This window comes from Echinops telfairi, unplaced genomic scaffold (assembly GCF_000313985.2).
Source record: "Echinops telfairi isolate 266 unplaced genomic scaffold, ASM31398v2 ScPeMD7_6;HRSCAF=24_1, whole genome shotgun sequence".
Classification (NCBI taxonomy): domain Eukaryota; kingdom Metazoa; phylum Chordata; class Mammalia; order Afrosoricida; family Tenrecidae; genus Echinops; species Echinops telfairi.
The window spans coordinates 1,562,049-1,584,386 of NW_022103903.1; positions in this window are offsets into that span (position 1 = coordinate 1,562,049).

Consider the following 22,338-nt stretch of genomic DNA (forward strand, 5'->3'; position numbering starts at 1 on the left):
TTAAAATATACATGAACTTAAAATTTTAGTTTATATAATAAAGGCTGCATATATGAGTAAATGTAAGCTATAAATGGGCCAGTCATCTACTTTTACTGAACGCTAAAACCATCTATTCCAAAATAACAAGATTATTCATTAAACGATTTCTGTCAGTGTTCTCACTCACATATGGGAATTCTCGAGCAGGATAGAGGGATGAAAGGATAAAGCACAGATCTGACCTATTAATGCAAAATACACAAAAACCCATTAGGAAAGATAGCATTAAACACATGACAAAATAATGAAGATTTGTAAAAAGTATAATAAAGTTTTACAAGTAAAAAATAAATGGCCCGATTACGAACATACTGAGACCTGACATGCGAGTTTATGAACCCAAGATGGACTTGGATTGCTCAGTGAAGAGTAGAAGAGGCAGGAAATAAATGCTATGAGGAGAATGAAAAGGGAATATATGGAAAATATTTCCAGAAATTCTAACAATCAGAAGATCAGTATCATAAAGCTATTCATTTTTCAAAACTGTTTAAAAATCATACAATCACAGGTATGGAAGTTCTATCTATGTAATTATGAATATATAGATATATATTTATATCTACTTCTCTACATATATCTATGTAATCATGGTTAGAAAAATTATAGAACATACATAAATACTTAAACTATCTTAAGGATTCAGAAATTAGGCATATCATATCAATTGACAACAAACTAAGCAAAAATGGAAACCAGAAGATGGTGGAACAAAATTGCTCATATTCAAGAAAGTTATCTTTCAAGAATAAAGCCAAATATTAACTTTTTAGACAATACCTAGCCTAAAGGAACCTTTAAAGGTAATGTTTAGAACTAATGAATATCATGCTAAAGGGAAGTTTTAGAGAAAATAACAGTGCACAAAAGAATTGTTAAACAATTAAATTTAAAAATTTAAGCATTATTTATTTAAATAGTCATTATAAATAAATGATTGGATGTTAAAAACTACAGAATTAAAGAGAAAATGCAATCATATCATATAGTTTGGGGAAGAAATGACTAGGTGAAAGGTTATAGTCCATCATTCCTCTGACAGTCACACTGCCTGGCTTGTATTGTGATGCTGGACGTGATGCCACTGGTATTTCAAATCCCAACACAGTTACCCAGGGAAGATGAGTTTCAGTGGACCTTCATCAAAAGAGTAAAAAGAGAGCCCACAGACTGGATTGTAACAACGCTATCAATAACACAATGGATAAGGACTGAAATACTAAAATCTAAAGAATTCTGAAATACCTCAGTAGGAAAAGAACAAATAATTCAATTAAAATTTAGGCAATTAAAAGATATGGAAAAACATTTGACCCAAATTGACACTCAAATGGTTAATATATGAAGAAGTCCTCATAATCACTAGCCATCTAGGTGATACAAATGAAAACAATGATGACGTATCACCTTATACCCATAATGATAGCCTAATTTAAAAAAAAATCAGAAAACAACCAATGCTGGAGAAGGTGTGGAAGAGATTGGAAAACTTACACACTGATGACAGGCTTATAAGCATTTACAACCATTATGGAAAGTTTTATGATACGCAAAACAGTTTTGATACGCAAAACAGCTGGTAATAAACATACTATACAACCCAGCAATACTTCTGCTGGGTATATAATCCATGGAACCTGGTCCCCCAGGTTCATCACATCACAGTTCAAAATAGCAAGAAGCTGGAAACAGCCCAAATGCCCATCAGGAGAAGAATGGATAAAGACGTGCTGGCACATACACATAATGGGGTATTATGCATCCCTTAAAAAACTGATGAAAATACAAAACACCTTATGACATGGAAGGACCCGGAGACCATTATGCTGAGCCAAGTTTGTGGACCACAACAGGAAAACTACAGTATAGGACTACTACTATAACGATAAACACCAAACCAAAGGTAGGCATCTATCTGTTCTCAGGTCATGTCTTCTTCTAATCCTAGCTCCCAAGCAGCCAGGTGTTTTGCCTGCCTAGTGCTCAAGACCCATGCATTCCCTCCTTCTTTGTGCATCTATATAACCCCTTCACCAAAGGAAGCCTCACCTCAGCTGGTGTCAGTTTCTCATGCTGTAGGGAAAAAGGAAATGGTCTATCAATTCCTGACCTGTCTCTAAAGCATCAGACAGACTCCAACAAGGTGATCAGTGAAATTTAATGGAAATTTCAGTCCAGAGGTGATGAGTAGGAAGAGAGGCAAGTCTGTCTTTGAGCAAGAGGTTGTGTCTCTGTTGGCAGGTGAACCAGGTGGGGCAACCTGACACTTGGATAAAAGGCCTCCATTTATTTGAATAGACACCCAAGAGGAGAATATGCCTGAAATAGTGCCTGGAAAAATATTATTTTCAAATGTAAGAACACACAAACATATATTATATATATATATCCAATCTGCCTATGTACATAGGTATTTTTCATTAACTTGTTAATGTAAATACTCCTAAAATAAACCTTGACAAATATTTTGTGGAGTTTTAAAATAATACAGAATTAATTATATTATTTTGTTCAAGCGCAAGATGTCTTCATCCAAATTCTCCTCCGGAGGAAAAAAATTAAGTAGCATCCTATGAGCAATGCAAAAGGTGTTGTTGAAAATCATCCAATATTGAAGGAATTGTACTAACTTTGTAGGGCATGGAACAGAATGTTGTTGGTGCAAGGTTTGAGGACTAGACATTTGAAGTAAGAGTACAATCAGTGCACTGGTTTCTCTGAAAGCTCTCTGGGGAGATCTATTCTGGTTTCTCCAACCTCTGGTAATGTCTGTCAGTCCTTGGTTTACAGCTGCGACATAACTGCATCTCTGCCTCCATCTAATCAAAAGCGTGTTCCCTCTCTATCTCTTTCCTTTTCTTACATGGACAGCATCAAAATGCAATAGGACCCATCATATTCCATTATGATCACATGCTAACTGATATTATCTTAAAAGATTCTATTTCCAAGTATGATGATTTTCAGAGACTGAGGGTTAGGGATTCATTATATCTTTTCAGGAAACAGAATTCAATCCACAACAGCCATCAATTTTAGGTATCTTGAAATGCTAATCATGATTCAATTATTAGGTCTAAGTTGTCAATGATATTATAAATATAAATTTATTACACCACACTGTAATTTCAGAATTGGCCACAGTGATAAGCCATTGTGATAAGTCCTTCACATTGTGTCTAAAGAATAAAGAAATAAAATTTGGATATGTTGAAGAAGCTAAACATTAAAAACAGCAGTGTACAGGGCAGATGGCAGTAAAGTTATTCTCATTTCAGGAAATATTTTAAAAGAAAAATGTAAAGATATTTCATCAAATTGTATAAAGAACAAAATGGTATTTATCTTAAATAAATAATAATTTAATACTCCATTTAGGAAAGGAGACCAATAACATTTTATAATTATGACTAACTCTCCAAGCCATTGTTAACATTTTGGGGAGAAAAAGTAGTTTTACATGAGCGACTCTGTAAGCTGAACATTCCTTAATTTTGTTTGTCACTTGATGAACTAAAATAAATGTTGAACCTAGAGGTATGTGTGAAAAATAATATTGATATTCACTGCATAGATTTATAACTAAGAATGCCTGCCTGAATATGAGAGAAGAATAAAATTTTATTTATACTCAATGGCAAATCTAATATGATTTTTGGCAAGTAAATTAAAAAAATTATTTATGAGTATTTTGAAATATTTAAGTAGAGTTCTAAATATCTGTTTTGAAATGACTTAGTTGTCAGAAGATATAATTCCTACTAATGAAAATGTCTGCATTTGAGCAAGTACATCTAAACAATCTCTTATGCCAATAATAATGATATAAATCCTTTAAATATGTATTTATATTCTATAAAAATCCTTTTGAAAATTAAACCAGGTACTATGGCAGGATAAACTAAAATAAACAAATTTCTAAATGGGATAATTTGTCTCATTATGTATTCATGAAATAAGTATCAAGAAAAATTTGAGTTTACTTTTATTCATGCAAAACTTTAACAAAACAACTTTTGGAATGTTGCCAATTTTCTAAAATACATAAACATGGTCTTATAAAGCTCTAGAATTTAAATATTATCTAGAGTAAGTGGGAGAGATTAATGTTGCAATTCATCCCAAGGGATAGCTCAGGCATTTCATATAAGCAAAACAATAAAGAAATAGGAAGTTTTAAAATTATATAGCTTTCACATCATTATATTTTGAAAAGCAAAAAAATAATAAAAGGTTACAAAATTTTATTAATTCTAATTCTTTTTTCAGTTCCTTAGAAAAGAAAATGATCATAATAATCAACATTTACCAAATTCCTTATATACTTTTGTGGTTTTATTAACAATTACTGAAGTGGCTTTGATCTGAGTGTTTCTAATGTTAATCTCTGAAAAATACATTATTCTATTAAACATTGAATTGGTTACACCAGGATTTCTTAACATTTGGGAGAGATAATAGATCCCATTGGGAGTTAACTGGGTAAAGCCTAGCGATCCTGTTAGAATAAAATTTTAAAGCGTATAATATAAAAATGCCTTTTCAAAACCTTAGTTGTATGAGAACACAGCCATCAAACTATTAAAAAAACAAATTTGAATTATAATAACATAATTTGGATATTTCATCAGGAGAGTCTAGTCCTTGGAAAAGGACATGATGCTTGGTAGAATAGCGGAGCAGTGAAAAGACGGAAGTCCTGGAAGAGATGGATGGACCCAGTGGCTGCAACAATGGGCTCACACACAACAATTGTCTCTCTTGCCAGACCTGGCAGTGTTTCTTTTGCTATACACAGGCTTGCAATTAGTCAGAACTGACTGGATGGCACCTAACAACATTATTTAAAGATTTCTCCCAATTAATCAAATGTTCCAGTCCCCGTGTGAATTTGGACTGGCATGTGAATTTGGACTGGCATGTGAATTTGGACTGGCATGTGAATTTGGTGTCTCACACGTAAAAGCAACTTTGAGGATTGCACAGGACCGAGAGTGGGGCGGTGTTTTGTTCCGTTGTGTACAGGGTCATTATCAATCCGTTGACTCAACAATAACAAAATAATGCACTGGAAGGAGCTTGATACCTTTCACTTAGTGTCTTAGATCCAGGCAATTATTGGAAAGCTCCTTCTCATTTGCCCATCTTGTCAGTGAGAGTCCAGTTCACTTGAGCCAACACGTGACTACAGCCCCAGTCCACAACTGGTGGTAATCTCACTAAACTCTGCAGAACCACTTAGCTAAGGGCTCTGATTTATGATGGATACTAAATTGTTGCTCAGGCTACCATGTTCTTGGGTAGTTTATTAGACATACATAATTAACTGGAATAATGTGTTTCTCTAATAATGCATTAAATAACAAGACCACGAAGTGAATCTAATAACTACAGTGATTTGAAAGAATGATGAGTATAAACTTTATTCAAGAATTCTGCTATACCTCTGCTGTTATGTGGAAATATCTGAGATGTTCATGGATGTTAAGTCTTTAATATCACCAATTACTACATATGACTCCTATGTGTTGCTCACACATCTAACTAATGAAGTGCTCAATTTAATTAGAGGTTAATGAAAATAAAAGTATAGAATAGGAGCAAAAAAAATGCCTTTATGAACACTCCTTTTCAATATTGTACTGGAAGTGCTACCCAGAATAATAAAGCAAGAAAAGGAATGATCTCATACATAGAAAAACCCCAGAGACTTCACAAGAAAATCACTGGAACTAGTAAAAAAGTAGAAGAATTCCGAAAAATGTAAAGCTACAAGATCAATAGGCAAAAATCTGTTGGGTTTCACGACACTAACAAGAAAAACTGCAAATGAAATATAGAAATAATGCAATAGCACCAGAGAACAGAATAGCTAGGAATAAACGTAAACTTAAACGTAAATGCCTTCTACAAAGAGCACTAGAGAGCATTGCCAGAAGATGATTACAAAATGGAGAAGCTGTCCCATTCTGGAAAGATTTAAATTTGGAAGATTTAACATTGGGAAAGTATCAATACTATGAAAAGAGATCTGTCGATACAAGGCAATCCAAACCCAAATCTAATAACTCACTTTAATTAAATGGAAGAACTAATCTTCAGCTTTATATGGAAATAAAAGTTGCCCTGGATGTAACGAAAGCAATATTTAATAAAGTAGAAGGCCTCACAATTTCAGATCTCAAAACTTGCTATTATAGCCACCATAATCAAAACAGCATGGTACAGGTTCAGTGACAGACTCATGAGCCCATAGAATAGAGTTGAGGATCCAGAAGTAAATCCATGTATCTATAGGCAGCTGATCTTTGACAAAGACTCAAAGTCCATACCAAGGAGAATAAAGTGTCTGTTTAACAAATGGTGCTTGCAAGTTTAGTTATCCATTTGTAGAAAAATGAAATTTTAACTATATGTCACACTTTGCCCAGAAAATAGATAAAAAAACTAAATGTTAATTAAAAATATAAAATTCTTGGAGTATTGATCATAGTAAGGTGACCAAACATCCCGCTTTGGGCGGGACAGTCCTGATTTTTGGAAAGAATGTACAACAAGCTAGGGAATGGTCTATTTGGTCCATATAGACCAAGTTTTTAATCAAGAACCACCCCACCCCACCCCGGTCAATGGTGTCCCGCTTTAAATCTGGTCACCTTAAAGTCATATGGACAAAATTAGGGAACTTAATCTTCTGCATAAATAGCTTATCAAACAGAACTAAAATATGCATGAATCTCCTAAGATATGGTAGATAGCATGGATCTCTTAAAGAGTAAATACTAAGCTCATCAAAAGGTTTGACCCAGGAGAATAAAGAGAGCACCTATGAACAGGGCGGCAGGGGGAGAGGGGGTCAACAATTCATCAACATAAAGAAAAACCTCTCATAAGAAAATGGGCACAATATGTGAACAGACACTTCATGAATGGCAACATTCACGAGACCAACAACACATACATGAAACAATGTAAACTATCATTTTTCATTAAGAAAACTCAAACTCATGGCTATGGAGTCCATGACAACTCAGAGTGACCCTTGTGGGCAAAGTAAAATTGCACCTGTGGGTTCCCAAGGCTGTAACATTTGACAAGTGTAGGAAGCCTCATCTTCCTCCAGTTGAGGAACTGTTGGTTTTGAAATGCTGACCTCACAGCTCACAGCCCAGTGAGTAACCCACTGTACCACCAGGGTTTCTTAGTGATAAAATAATCATTAGAGAAATGTGAATCAAGCAATAATCATGTATCATCTCACCCTGCAAAATGGTAAACAGAAAATGCTAGAAGGCTGTGAGGAGATTGGATGATTAGTATACTGCTCATACGACTGTAAAATGGTACAGCATCTTTGGAAAATAGACTTGTGTTTCTTCAAAAAGAGACAAATATATTTTTATCTAGAAATCCCACCACTAGGTATCTAGTCAAATGAAATTAGTTGCATGCACACAAATGCTCAATGTAGCATTATTCACAATAGCAAAAGATGGAAACAACCGAAGTGCCCATCAACAGATAAAAAGATAAACAAATTGTGGTACCCAGACAACTCGTTTTAGAAGCTGTTTAACTATGGAAATGTATGACATATGTATATTATACAGGCAACTACTGGGTAAAAAAAAAAAGAAACCAAATGACTTATGGTTACCATGGCTGAAGGAGGAAAGTTTTCGTTTAGGAAGCATGGAGTTCATTTTAATGGCAGTGGAACAATTTGGAGAGGGATAATAAGAATGGCTGTACAAAGCGAAGAGTATCATCATGGCACTGAATTATACATATAGGGAATTAGAGAATGTGTTGCTGTGAATATTTTTTCCAAAATTGGAAAACACAAATTACATGAATAACAATAAATATGGGGGAAAAGAATCTGTTCTGAATTTGATTGTGGCAAAGATTATACAATTATTCTTGATAAGACTGAACTATTGAGTTGTATGAAGTTCCAATGAAATTGTTAAAAAATTTTTTTTAAATTGTGGTACATACATGCATTGGAACTATAACACTATAAAAATAATGAGAAGTTGGTGAAACACCTTATAATATGTGTGATTCTGAGGATATTACACTGAGGGAAGAAAATATATGCTTCAACTTTAATAAAAAGTCAAGAAGAGTTATCTGTACACTGAGAAAATATGTTCTTCATTTTAACAGTTTTATTGACATGTAATTCATATACCATACAATTCAATGGCTTAAATATATTCAGAAGACTTGCACGGTCATCACCACAATCAATGTTAGAACATTTCCTTCATGATTGTATCCATTCATTTTAGTTCCCTATTTCTCCCCTACTTCTCCTGCGATGACTCTCAAAGGACTGTTGGTGCAGTATTGACACTGGCTGCAACAGTGTCTCACACATAATCACAAGTATGGTGGCCCAGGAAGGGGCAGTGCTTTGTTCTGTGGTACAGAGGCCACTCTGAATCATAAATGACTCAACAGTCCCTAACAACAGCAGTTAAAACAATAGTTACTGTCTCTACAGATTTAACTTGTCTGGATTTAGCATACAATCACACCAAAGCCCCCAACAACAAGGGAATAAAACACAGGAAAACCTCTGTCTATAAGGAAGAAGAAACTAATATAAACTGGGACAATTTTTAAAATGGCTCAAAAGGAAAACAGTAGGTAGGATGTTAAATTTTAACTTTAGTGCATCTTAGTAGTCTACTTTCTAATGCACTCGATTTTAGGACAAGACTAGTCACGTTCCTGCTCAATGGACTGAGGGGATTCAATGGAGGTGGAATCCATATCGAGGCTCTGCAAATGGATTTGGGACTCATTGTATTCCATACCTTTCTGCAAACTAGGTGCTCAACATGTAAGCTCTAGTATAATTCCTACTCTGATATTGGATTTTATTCTTACCAATCCTAGGATCACTGGGCTGGGGTGATCTTTCCGTGCAGACTCAGCTAACACCTTGCTTGAAAGGCTGTTTTTAACACCTCAGACTCTCTATCTGATGGCCACACACCTTTTGATGTCTTCACCACACTTCAGCGATCGCTTCATGAGGACAAGTATGGAGCAGAGCTACATCCTAAAAACTAAGTATCCTTGGATTAGGATTTACGATTAAGTTTAAGCTCAAAATCCATTCATATAGCTAAGATTTACATGTATCCATGGTCTATTTTAGAGATAGCATAATCAGTTTTTTATAAATAATATAAATAAACTCTGTGGGATAGTTAGTAATTCTAATAGTAATATAATTAATCTACTCAATGGAGTAGAATTTAAAAGACTATTGAGAAAATAAAAATATACATATATGAAAGCTTTTTTAGATTAAGATACATGTAATATTCACCTTTACATATTAAAAACAAGTGACTGAATACTGCTGTACAAAATAAGGATTGGACACAAGGCAAAAATTATAATAATGTTCATTCACTACAGTGAAATTATGTTTCGAACTAAGACATGTCACAAAACAAAATGAGTATGAGCACATCAAATATATGGTGACTTAAATGATCAATTATTGGGCAAAAGCAAGAGATTAGAATGCTTGGGACAGCAGTTAGCTGCTTCTCACCCTAGAGTGTTTCCGTCTTACGTCCAAAGGAGAATTTCATTTCCTTTCATCTGCAACAGATGTACTTATGGTAAGACCATTTCACTTAGTGCAGCTTCCAAATGGGATGCTTCTGGTGTGGCCTATGAATAATGCCGTGCACTTCAGAAAGACAAGAGCTAAAATCCATGGAGTGCATATCACATGACCTGGGTGGTTAGCACGGATGAGAAGGAGAGGGAGAGAGAATCACTTACAGAGAGTAGATGCTTTCTATTTTTGGTAACGAGAAAGGCAATACCAAATGTCAGCAAGCTCAGCACAGTTTGCCCAAGGTAAATAAGACACTCGGGAGAACACACACAAAAAGGAGAAAGGCTGGTGAATACTATGACACATATAATTTTGTAAGAGCAGTAACAACAAACAAAAAGTATGCAGGAGATTATATGTGTGTCAGCATATGTGTATAAGAGAATGATAGGGGGAGTGCGGAGTGGAGATCCAAAGCCCATTAGTAGGCCACTGGAGATCCCCTTGCAGAGGGGTCTCAGGGAGGAGATGAGCCAGTCAGGGTGCGATGTAACAACGATAAAAATAAAACTTTCCTCTAGTTCCTAAATGTTTCCTCCCCGCTCCCACTACCATGACTCGAATTCGACCTTGCAAGTCTGGCTAGACCAGAGGATGTGCACTGGTACAGATAGGAACTGAAAATACAGGGAATCCAGGGCAGATGAGCCCTACAGGACCAGTGGTGTGAGTGGCGAAACAGGGAGAGTAGAGGGAGAGTTGGTTGGAAAGAGGGAACTGATTACAAGGAACTCTATGTGACCTCCTCCCTAGGGGACGGACAACAGAAAAGTGGGTGAAGGGAGACATCGGACAGGGCAAGACATGACAAAATAACAATTTATAAACTATCAAGGGCTCATGAGGAAGGGGGTAGCGGGGAGGGAGGGGAAAAATGAGGACCTAATGCCAGGGGTTTAAGTGGAGAGGAAATGTTTTGAGAATGATGGTACAAATGCGCTTTACACAATTGATGTGTGTATGGATTGTGATGAGTTGTATGAGCCCCTAATAAAATGATTTTTTAAAAAAAGAAGGCACAGTTGAGTAAATTCAAGTATATGTATATACATATTCCTAATATAATATTAGAACTGTGAGCCTCAATAATCTGTTCTAGAAGGAGCATCGAGATGCGATGCAGTTGAATTCTGAATCAATTTTTCCCATAAGAAATAACTGAAAACGGATTAATCTGTTCTCGACCACCAAGATTTTACCCTAACCTTGCTTTTTAATACAAAATATTACACAGAAATTTCAAAGTAAATAAGTTCAGAGTTAAATAATTTAATTTAAATAAGGAACAAAATATTAAAAAAATTGTTTGTAACAACTACAGTACGGCCCATCCCTTGAGACTGATGAGGAGCTGGATCTGTGGACACGGATGTGGAGAGGAGGGATGGAGAGAGAGTCAGCGTTTGGAAGGGGAGTCCCCTTCTCTCAAATCAACTGGCAGCTGCATTTCAGGATTTTTTTCCCTTCTTTGCCTTTTTTCACTAGGACCTGGCTGGCTTTCTCTAAAAAAATAAAAAATCTGTCTAATGTGGTCTGCTGTTAGCATAACTGTTTTCTAAAAGGGTTTAGTAAATTATCAACAATATCAATAACAGGGTTAACCAGTTCCTTATCATGATGATTCTTTAAAAAAAAAAATCTTTCTTAGGACCCATATTTTTTATCTAAAAATAGTGCAAAAAGCCACAAAAACCAAGAAAATTATAGCAAAACGTTTGGTACACAGCCACAAAAGGTTTAAACAACGCGCACTAACAACGCCAACTAATGCCGAGTGGCCGAAACACGAACTGCTTTTGTTTACAGATAGCACGTGCGTCAGGTTGGATTGCGATGTTTTGTTGGAGCTCTGATGCACAAACCGGGGTTGCCACCCACACGCACGCAGGCACGCTTGTGTGAGCTGCATATTAGTCTTAACTAATTGCTTCAAAATCAAAGATTTTCATTAAATAAAAATATCAAAAGGTAACATATCCATCATCTACGTCTACACATTTCTGAAAGTTAGGTCTCTACCTCTCAAACCTTCCTCAGACACGGGTGCCTTCTTTGAGAACATGTCAAAATAGCATCCATGAGGGACTCAAATCTTTTAAAAGTTTTTTGATTTCAGGAAATAAGAAATCTGAAAGGGTAGGTTCAGGGGAGTAGGGTGGAATGTGCAAAATATTTTCAAGTATATTGTGATGCTGGAGAAGGAAATTCCAAAGCATAATTTTCCTCATGTTTTTCTTACCAATATAGTTTCATATTTCTTAAGACTTCGTCATATGCCCCCACGATCATCTTGAATCCTTAGAGAAAATCTACAGAGATTATTTCTTTGAAGCTCCCCCAGTTTCCATATAATTCTGAGACAATTAAAAACACAATTTATTAGCACCTCTGACAGATATTATTATAATCCATAGCTCCATTAGATCAAGCATCATTGTGCAATTGCTACTCTCATCATTTCCAAAACATTTTCTTTTCTTCTTGAACTCATTTATATCAGCTCCCCTTTATCCCCTCCATCCCCCTACCTACCACCCCCCTGATACTTCAGTATATATGCATAGATGTAAAGATATAAATCTATAAAGATAGGGGCATTTATCTATGCATGTGTATATAAGTACGTATAATAGGGAAGCAGACAGACTTTGGGCCTCTACTTAAATCCTACCTCAGTACAAGAACACTTTGTTCTAATTCTGAGATGATGTATCTGCTTTTGTTTTAAATGGAACCCCTGCCACTATTGCCCTAAGATGCCTTTGAATGTGGAGCTCAAGCTATATCTGGAAGTCACCTTTCAGTGAAACAATAGATTAAATGATAAAATAAAAAATTTAACTTATGAATCATGTGGCCCCTTAAACAATTAACTATGTGAGACCATATAGTAAGCATTTTCCCAAATGCAAAGGATGAGAAGGCAAAGACAGTAAGGGGAATCAGAGCAATTGAAACAGGACAAACAGAAGCTTTTTTTTTTTTTTCTTAAGCCACCTTAAGGAAACAAAGATGAACTATTTTGCTTAGAGAATTTGTCTGAAGCCATCCACTGAACATCAAGACACATTTAAGCATAGTATGTTTGGAACATACCCATGCCTGCATACTATATATATGTATATATAGTATATGGGGGTTGTCATATATATACTTATATATATACACACAAACATACTCCTATTTGCCATCATATATATATGCTATATTTTTACTCACACAAGTCTGTGTAGAGAGATACATATCTATGAAAAAGCACATAAGGAGCACCGCTATGGAGTCTTCCTTAAAATACTGATAACTCATAGGATTGATTTACTGGGTTAAAAGGCTTAAGAACAGATTTCAGAGGACAACTTTTGTCAACTGGTGTAATATAAGTCATAGTATTTTTACACCCTTGTTTGGTGACTGGGCCTAGATAACTAAAAATGTGAGTGACCATCTAAGATACAACTCTTAGTATCTAATCTTAAAATGCAAAGTAGAATTAATGGATTCAAGGGATTAAAGAGGAACTGAGTCTATAAGACTTTCAGCCCACAGGAACCTACTGCCACTTTTAACAGGAGACTAGTGGACTCAGAGGGTACCCAATTGCCACTATTGGTTATTCTAACCAGAAACATACTAGAAATTCCAGGATAGAAGAGGAGGAAACCATAGAACAATTCCTAAAATTGACCATACCTACTGGACCACTAGAGACTAGAGGAACCCCTGACACAATTGCCCTAAGATACTTTTGAACCTGATTCAAGCTATTTCTGGAAGTCACCTTTCAGTTAAACAATTAAATTATAAAATAAACACTTTAATGAGTTATGTGATCCCTTAAACCAGTGGTTCTCAACCTTCCTAATGTTGCAACCCTTTAATACAGTTCCTCATGTTGTGGTGACCCCCAACCATAAAACCATTTTCATTGCTACTTCATCACTGTAATTTTGCTACGGTTATGAATTGGGCGACTCCTGTGAAAGGGTCGTTCAACCCCCAAAGGGGTCGCGACCCACAGGTTGAGAACTGCTGCCTTACACAATCAGCTATGTGAGACCTACAGTAAGCATTTTTCCAAAAGCAGAAGATGAGAAGGCAAAGAGGCTAAAGGAAGGCAGAGCAACTGAAACAAACAGAACTGTAATAATGAGACTGCTGTCACACGATGAAAACTGTAACCCGTGGAACAGAAAAATATGTATAAAATTGTTAAATGCAAACCTAATATCTTTGCAGATTTGCACTGAAACACAGTAAAATATTATTTAAACATATATGTACCTAAAAAAATTAATGTACAACCAAATTCATTCATTCCCCTAATCAATTCTAATTCTTCTGCTAAACCATGGCTGTGTACTGCAGCAATTGTGAACATGATTAATTTTTAAATTACATATAATTTGTATTTAAGTAGGGTAACAGTCACAGTAGGACACTAGATTCAAACTTTGAAGAAAACTGTAAGAATTATTATAATATTTAAAAAGTAAAAAAAAATACTGATGTAACAACATAATCTCTCTTGATGAATGCTTCCCCTCACTGAAAAAAACCCCATCATGAATATTGAATTGCATTAGCCACTAAAATATTGATTTTAGAAAGGTTAATAAATTAAATAGCAAATGTTCTTGGATGACACATTATTGTCACAAAATTTAATAAGAAAAATCCATATGGTTAGCACATGTCCATGCTGACATTTTTCTTGGCCCGCATTCAGACTTCACTAAAATACATCCTTGAGATGATCAAATGAATCTGATTTTCAATCCTAGTCCCCATATGCTTAACATTTTTAAAAATTCTACATAATTTAGTTGTAGGATTGCCAATGGAGATCCTCGGGCGTGCTCAGTGTGATCAGGGGTGTCAGCCTAGCACGCTACTTCAGGACCCTTAGAAATACAATGTGATGAACTATCACTGGATTCCATGTGATATGTGCATATGGAGGTAGTTTGCAAACCTTTCATTGTTTCAAATATGAAAATAAATGCAAAATAGATGTTTATAAAGGTAAAGCTAACTTAAGATTGTAATAAAAATTGACTGTACAAGTAAACAACAATGATTCTACTGTTCGTGCAATAGATTTTTCTTTAATCAACACAGCTAGGAATTTCCCTCTATACTTAGATTATGTCATTGAATAAGAGAGAAAGTCTATTTTTTAAGTGTTATGTGAAGGGGACATGCACGTCGGACACATATGGGGGTGATGGCAAAGAGTAATATTACTGAGTATTTCAAGGAACCAACAGGCTATTACAGCTTTAGAAACGTAATATAAAATTTTAGATGTCAAAGATAAAAGATGCAATCCACTTATTGGCATATATCTGAAACTCACGAATCTAACTGAAAACTACAAAATACATTGACCTCTTATGCTTTGTCAGAAATCTAATTTGCAGTGAAAGATTTCAATTCATATGTTTCACTCTTATCTTCTTCCAATTTCTAAGGCTCTGTGTTATCATTTTATTAAATGTTCCATTTCCGCTTGACCACAGCATAGCACTCAAAGCCATAATACATATACAAAACAATAGTTTAGCACATAGCTTTTCATGATCCTGGGTCCACAGGTGTTAATTGAGACATCAACATTAAATTGCCAAGTGTTGCTTTCAGCCAATATTTGTTATTCCTGAGAAATTGATTGTTTAGGTAATTATCACTGTCTTCAACAAAAAGTTTCTCCTGTTCAATGATACCTAGACTTTTTATTTGGTTAGCGATAATCTCTACAATATTTAGATGCAGTCTGATCAATCAAGTAGCTGCTGATTTCTTTCTGATATTTATATATCATAGTTTAGCTTTTCCTTTGTCATTCTCGCATTGTCTTTAAGTCTACTGTCTTTGTCACAGTCATGGCTTCTATAGTAACAGTGATTTACAAGCGGTATAACGAAGTGCTGTACACTCCAAGATCTGCATCACCTCCCTGCTGTACAGAGGTCACGTACACCTTTGGTCAGGACCACGGTGCCAGCAGTTTGTTTATATTCTTCAAAAGTATGGCCCCAAAAGTTGCATTTGACAGTCAGCGCATATGTTAATGAATAGATAGTGACTGTGTTGTTCGGTCTACTTAATGAACCTATAATTGACCAATGAAATATAATGTTAACCACAACCCTCAGCTTTTTTTGGTGAAACATAATTAGTATTACTATTTTCCCTACATGTAATAAAGTCCATGTTTCACTCATATGCCCTCCTCATGACTCCCCTGGCAATGTTAGGATGTGCAGGGATTAAACAGATGGAGAATGATGAGGGCAATGAATGTACAAATGCACTTTGCACAGTTGATGCATGTATGGATTGTGATGGGAGTTGTACGAGCCCCTAATAAAATGATTTTTTAAAATAAATAAATAAATAAACATTGTTGATAATATGGGAATTAAAAAAATAAATAAACAGATGGAATGTGTTATGGGAAAGCCCCTATCGACGACCTGAAGGCATTTGTCTTTCCTTTGGGATCAAAGGTGAAGTTATTTCCATGCTAACTCTGAGTGTCTAGGCAGAGGCCATCAACCCTGCAACATTTCTGCTGAACCATATGATGGTTTTGAAATGTGAGTTGATGTTCCCTTAGGACTGCGTTTTAATCAGGTTCATTTCAATGAAAAAAAGAGCCCGAGCAAAGCAAAATAAAGACAGTGCTTTACAAGCAGTTTCGAAAGTGATCATACGTATTTGATAACACTTCTTAAATCCTAAAGTTTACTTTATAGGTTAAAAGAATTATTTCTGTGGAGAAAGCACTTCTTGAAATACAGCTTCCCATTTTAAAAGAACCAGTCTGTATATTCTCATGTCATATGTCTAAGCATTTCATTCTGTTTACAATATGATGATATATTAGTCATATTATAGTTAATTGTCTGGGGACATTTTAAAGCTCTGGCATCCAGGCTTAATGTTATATCAAAATTTCATGAATAACAATTATTTCACTGTAATAACATTAGACAATAAAAGCCACTGGTATTGAATAAAAAGCAACAAAATAAAATGATTCTGTCACATGAATTTTCATTAAAGTGTGAAAAGTAGTTGTAAGATTTGTTCCTATAAAGTTCATTTTCAGCAACAAGCATTTTTAACTTAATCTTGTGTGCTTAAGCCATTTTCAGTTAAAAATTAAATTTCTGCATGGGAAATATGGCTTATGGTCATACAATGCCAATAGAAGTATAGATAAAAAATATTTGACTTACTTTTAGAAGTTAAGAATAAGTCTTTTAAAACAATATCCCTCTAATGATACCTATATCATTAGAATCCCTACTAAAAAGTTTGTTGCTGTAAAATGTTACTATTATAAATGTTTTCATCTATTACAATTCTTCATTTCTTACTCATCTTCTTCAAATTAGCACGTAATTTAAATTTGATGGTACTTTTTAAGACTTTGATACTAGACTTCCATGCTTGTGGTCTGTATTTTGAAATTTCTTCTATTTCATTTCTTCTGCTTAACTCTAGTGTGGGCAAAGAGCAGTGTTAGAACTATTAAAATATCTTTAAACTTTTATTTTATTTCTAGAGAATTTATTTTCATGAGATACATTTGCATTTCTAAACTATCATTAATTTCTTCAAATAGCAATCAATAGCTAATATTGTCTTTTAGACAGTTACATAATCTCCTGTCAATTTATGAAGGGATGGAGTCTAACTTGTTAATCAGGCCAGAGCCAAGGAAGCCTCTGTGTGGGTTTGGCATTCTCCTTAGAATTCTGAGAACTCTTGTATTCCTCCCCGGAGGCAGGAGACTTTCTCTGCTTCTTGTTCCTCCCAGAAGGCAGGACACACTCTCTCCCTGGGAGATATTCCTGTTGACAAGCCACAGAGAGCTACACTGATGGAGCCAGAGCCTTGGAGCTGGAGGAGCTACATGGAGACCCACCCCAGCACTGAGATGCTTCCACCACCACTGGATCCACAATACTTTCCTTCCACTAACCTGTGATCTTCCTGCACTCAGCACCATTGCATGTGTTGTGTGAGTCTGAAGAGGAATTTATAGATTGGTATAAGACATATGGGCTAATATCGGACTTATGGACTTGATCTGGACTGGGTTGGGATGTTTTCTTAATATACAATTACTCTTTCATATAAAGCTCTTTCTTAGACACATATGAGTGTCTCTGGATTTGTTTCTCTAGTCAACCTGGACTAACACAGTCTTGGGTGTTCATTGCCTCCTAGTATTTATTGTCTTTTGTAAATCCTCTTTTAATTGCTTATTTCTAAGCTACTTAATATGGAAAGTGGTGGCATTTCCATCACTAGGTTACAAAAGACGGTGACTCATGCCTGTATACATAGAAAACAGCCCCTTTTATTAATACTTTGGTGTGCACATGTTGAACTAAGCAGCCGTGAGGTAGAAAGTCTGTGGCAATGAACTATAGCATCTCTAACCACAGGCAGCAAGAGACAGAGGCCTTCAGCCTAGAATACATTAACAAACTGAATTCTGCTGACAATGCTAGCAATGCAGGAATCTGACCAGCCTCCAGCTTCAGCAGATCCCTGGATTGCAGTTTTGGGAGAAACCATGCAGCGGAGGATCAGCCCCGACTTGCTTGGATTTCTGTTCTAAACAGAGTGATAGAATCAATGAATGTGCTCAAGAACGTTGAGTTATGGGGGTGATGAGCTACGCAGAAGTATAGACATTAACATATTAAGAGAATGAAAACCTTCCTTTTGGTTTTATCTTCTCATTTCCTTCCACCTTTCAAAATGTGGAAATATTCCTAGAGAACCAGACTGATAGGGTACAGCCTTTCCCTACTATAATGTAGTGAATAACTTAATTTGATTCCTTCAGCCATAATCGTGGTAATGGTGGAGAATATTGAAAGCATCATGAATTGCTGAAAGGACTAAAAAAACCTGTCTTGGAAGAAGTATGGCTAGAGTGCTCCTTAGAGGCAAGGATGGCGAGATTTTGTATCACATACTTTGGACAGGTTGTCAGGAGAGACCAATCCTTGTCGACCAGTCCCTTTACCTAGCTTGACCAAGTAGAGAGGCATCGAAAAAGAGGAAACCCTTAACAAGATGGTCCCTGACATAGAGACGCATTGAAAAAGAGGAAACCCTTAACAAGATGGACTGACACAGGGACCGCAGCAATGGACACGCGCAAGAACAACAATGAGACTGGCGAAGAGCAGGCAGTGTCTGCATAAGGTCACTAGGGGTCAGAACCAACTCAAAGGCATCCAAGAACAACTGCCAAAGTCTTTGTCACACCCACTGAAATGACTGAGTGGCGTTCTGCTGATGTTTGGATAGAGTTATGCTACTGAGATATTGGGACCCACCAAAGGTCTAGGCTAGTTTGCTAATAATTTTAATGTCTCATGACAACCTTTTTGGGGTGAGATCATGAGATTCTATGTATGGAATCCGAATGAGATGATTGGTCAATTCTGCTATATTTCTAGACTGAAATGCAAGTGAATTCCAACAGCAGAGAAAGTATCTCATGATTATCAAAGGAGAGCTGAGAATGAAGCTCGTCATTTGGAAGTGGGGTTTCTGCACTGCAACCCTCCCAGAATAAGGAGATGAAGAGAGAGCTGTAACACAGAGAATGAAAAATGATGGCAGCAGAGCCAAGAGACTGACAGGGCACCATGTGGTGGGCTTCCTGGCCCAAGGAATAAGAACGTACTTCCAACAGGACACTTGCTGAGGGAGGGATAGTTGGCATCAGGATTGGTACAAAGGATGAAGAGAGAAGGTATGTCTGACCTCCACCCCATAGGGATCAGTCTTGGGCTTAGGCTATGGAGGATTCTCTTTCCCACTTGTGAAGTTAGAGTTCAAAGGGCATTGTTACTAATGTCAATCCAATAACTTCTTCTTTGCCACACCATACTCTAATTTTGCTTCAGTTATCACTACCTCATAAACTTAAAGGAGAACATTATTTTTTTTCAGTCTTCCAGGTTTAAACCGTAATTTGTTTAGATAAGCCTGGTGTGCATATGTATATTGCTGTGTTGGCTCACTTCTCTAAGCTACATATCCACAATTGGTATTGCTGGCTCCTATGGAATTTCTACTCCCAGCTGTTTGAGGTAGCACCATATTGCTCTCCACAGGGTTTGTATGGATCTACAGGCTCTGAAGGCTCCGGGAAAAGGACATCATACTTGATAAAGTCAATGAGTAGTGAAAAAGAGGAAGCCCCTGAAAAATATGAATGGACACCAGGCCTACAATTGGCTCAAAGTCAAACATAAGAACAACTGTGAGGTTGGCAGGGGGTCAGGCATATTTTTTTTTCTGTTGTGTAAGGTTGCTGTGGGTGAGAACGAACTTGATGGCATCGAGCAACAACCTAGTACCACCAAAAGTACATGAGGGTTCTCATCTCTCTGCAGCTTCTCCAGCATTTGTTATTTTTTGTTTGGTTTTAACATGGTGGTCATTGTCAGTGTAAGGTAGTCTATTGACTTGCAACCCCAGGTGGCTAATGATCATGAGCATTTCTTCCTATGTGTGTTGGCCATTCAGATGGCATCTTTGGTAAATTATATCACCATGCCCTTAGTTCACGTTTTAATTAGGTTATTGGGATCTTTCTTATTGCTGTGTTGCAGTTATATAGCTTTTCAGAAAGTATTCCTTTATCCTTTATGTCATTGTGAAATATTTTTCCCCACTCTATGGGTTCTCTTTATATTCTTTTGATTCAAAAAAGTTACTATTTTTAGTAGGTCTCAGTCATTTATTTTGTCTTCTATTATGCGTGTTTCATTCTTTAGATTTGATAATCCCTGTATGCCCTGAAATAGGATTCTTAAATTAGTCTCTATTATCTTATTGATGACCTTTGAGGCTCTGGGATTTACATTTAGGTCTTTGATCCATCTTGAGCTTGTGCACACGAGATGAGGTCAGGCTCTGGTTTCATTATTTTATAAGAGGAAATTCAATTTTGCCTTTTGTTGAAGAGACTATGTCTATCCTATTTAATGTTTTGTGGCCATTTTTTCAAAGATCAGTGGTATGTAGGTCTGTGGCTTTATTTCTGGATTTTCCATTCCACTCAGCCCCGGTGGCATAGTGGGATACATGTTGAGCTGCTAACTGACAGGTCAGTAGTTCAAACCCACCAGCCACTTGTGTGAGAGAGATGAGCCATTCTAACCCTACACAGGGTTACCTCAAAACCTATTAGCCAGCCACAGAACTTAAAACAGCCTGCTACTGGTATAATGAGAGGTCTTGTTATTTTAAAATTCATAAAAGATGAATGTAATACTTATGTTGTAGCTTTTACGAAAGAAATAAAGCCTCTTGACTTTTATTCCATGTGGCACAGTAGTCACTATACTTTAAGTAACTTTTTATGAATGTTATAAGGTGAATCATATTTCTCAAAAAAGAAACATTGGCGTCTGAATCGCCAGTACCTATGAGTGTGAATTTATTTGGTAAAAGTGTCTTTGAAGATGCTATCAGTTGTATTAACATGAGAACATGCATTCTAACCTAATAAGAGTAGGATTCTAATACGAGAACAAACACACACAGAGAGGTACAAAGGGAAGATAGCTTTATGAAGATAGAGGCAGAAGTTGGAACAATAAAAATGGGCTACCATCATCAGAATGGGAATCTTCAGAAGGAACCAACAGTAGCAATGCTCTGAACTGAGTCTTCTCTTTGAGTCAGATTTATCTCAATGACAACAAACAACAGAAGCAACCTGCTAATACCGAGACTATAAAAGTCTGTTCTCTGTTAACACTAGGAAAGTAATATGTCTTCTGATAGATATTTCCATAATTATTTCTATAAATTATTAGTTTTAATTTTTGCTAAATCTATTCAAGGTGTTTCTCCATGTACCATAATAGATTACAAGTCTTCTGGCAGCATTGTTCACTTAATAAAATCAAGTTTACATACACATATTCCTTTATAAACCTTTAAAAATTATTTTGTCCCAACCATAATTTATATTTCAGGACTTCAAGAGAATCTTAAATAGTCCAAATAGAAACAGAAGACTAAGCTTAAACTCCACCTCTTAGCGGTCAGTTTTCCCTACTGTGGTGGCTTGTGTGTTGCTGTGATGCAGAAATATATGTCACTGGTATTTTAAAATACTAGCAGGGTCACCAAAATGAACCAGTTTCAGTGGAGCTTCCAGACTAGGAACAATCTATGAAGAAGAATGGAAAACTGACAGATAGCATGAGAACGTTGCCGGGTATTGAAAACCTCATGAATACTATCAGAGCATTGTTGACGATGGACTCAAATAGAAGAACACATATGAATTGGGAACGCAGGGAATCTAGGACAGAGGAACCTCTCAGGACCAGGGGTGACAGTGGCGATACCAGGAGGGAAAGGGGATGTAGTAGGGGGGAAAGGATCACAGGGAGCTACGTGTGGCCTCCTCTCTGGGGGACGGGCAGCGGAGGGGTGGGTGAAGGGAGACGCCGGACAGTGTAATATAAGATACAATAATAATTTATAAATTATTAGGGGTGCATGGGGGAGAGGGGAGGAGGAAGGGAAGGGGAGGGGGGAAAAACGGAAAATTAGAGGCTAGCAAATTTTGGGAATGATGAGGG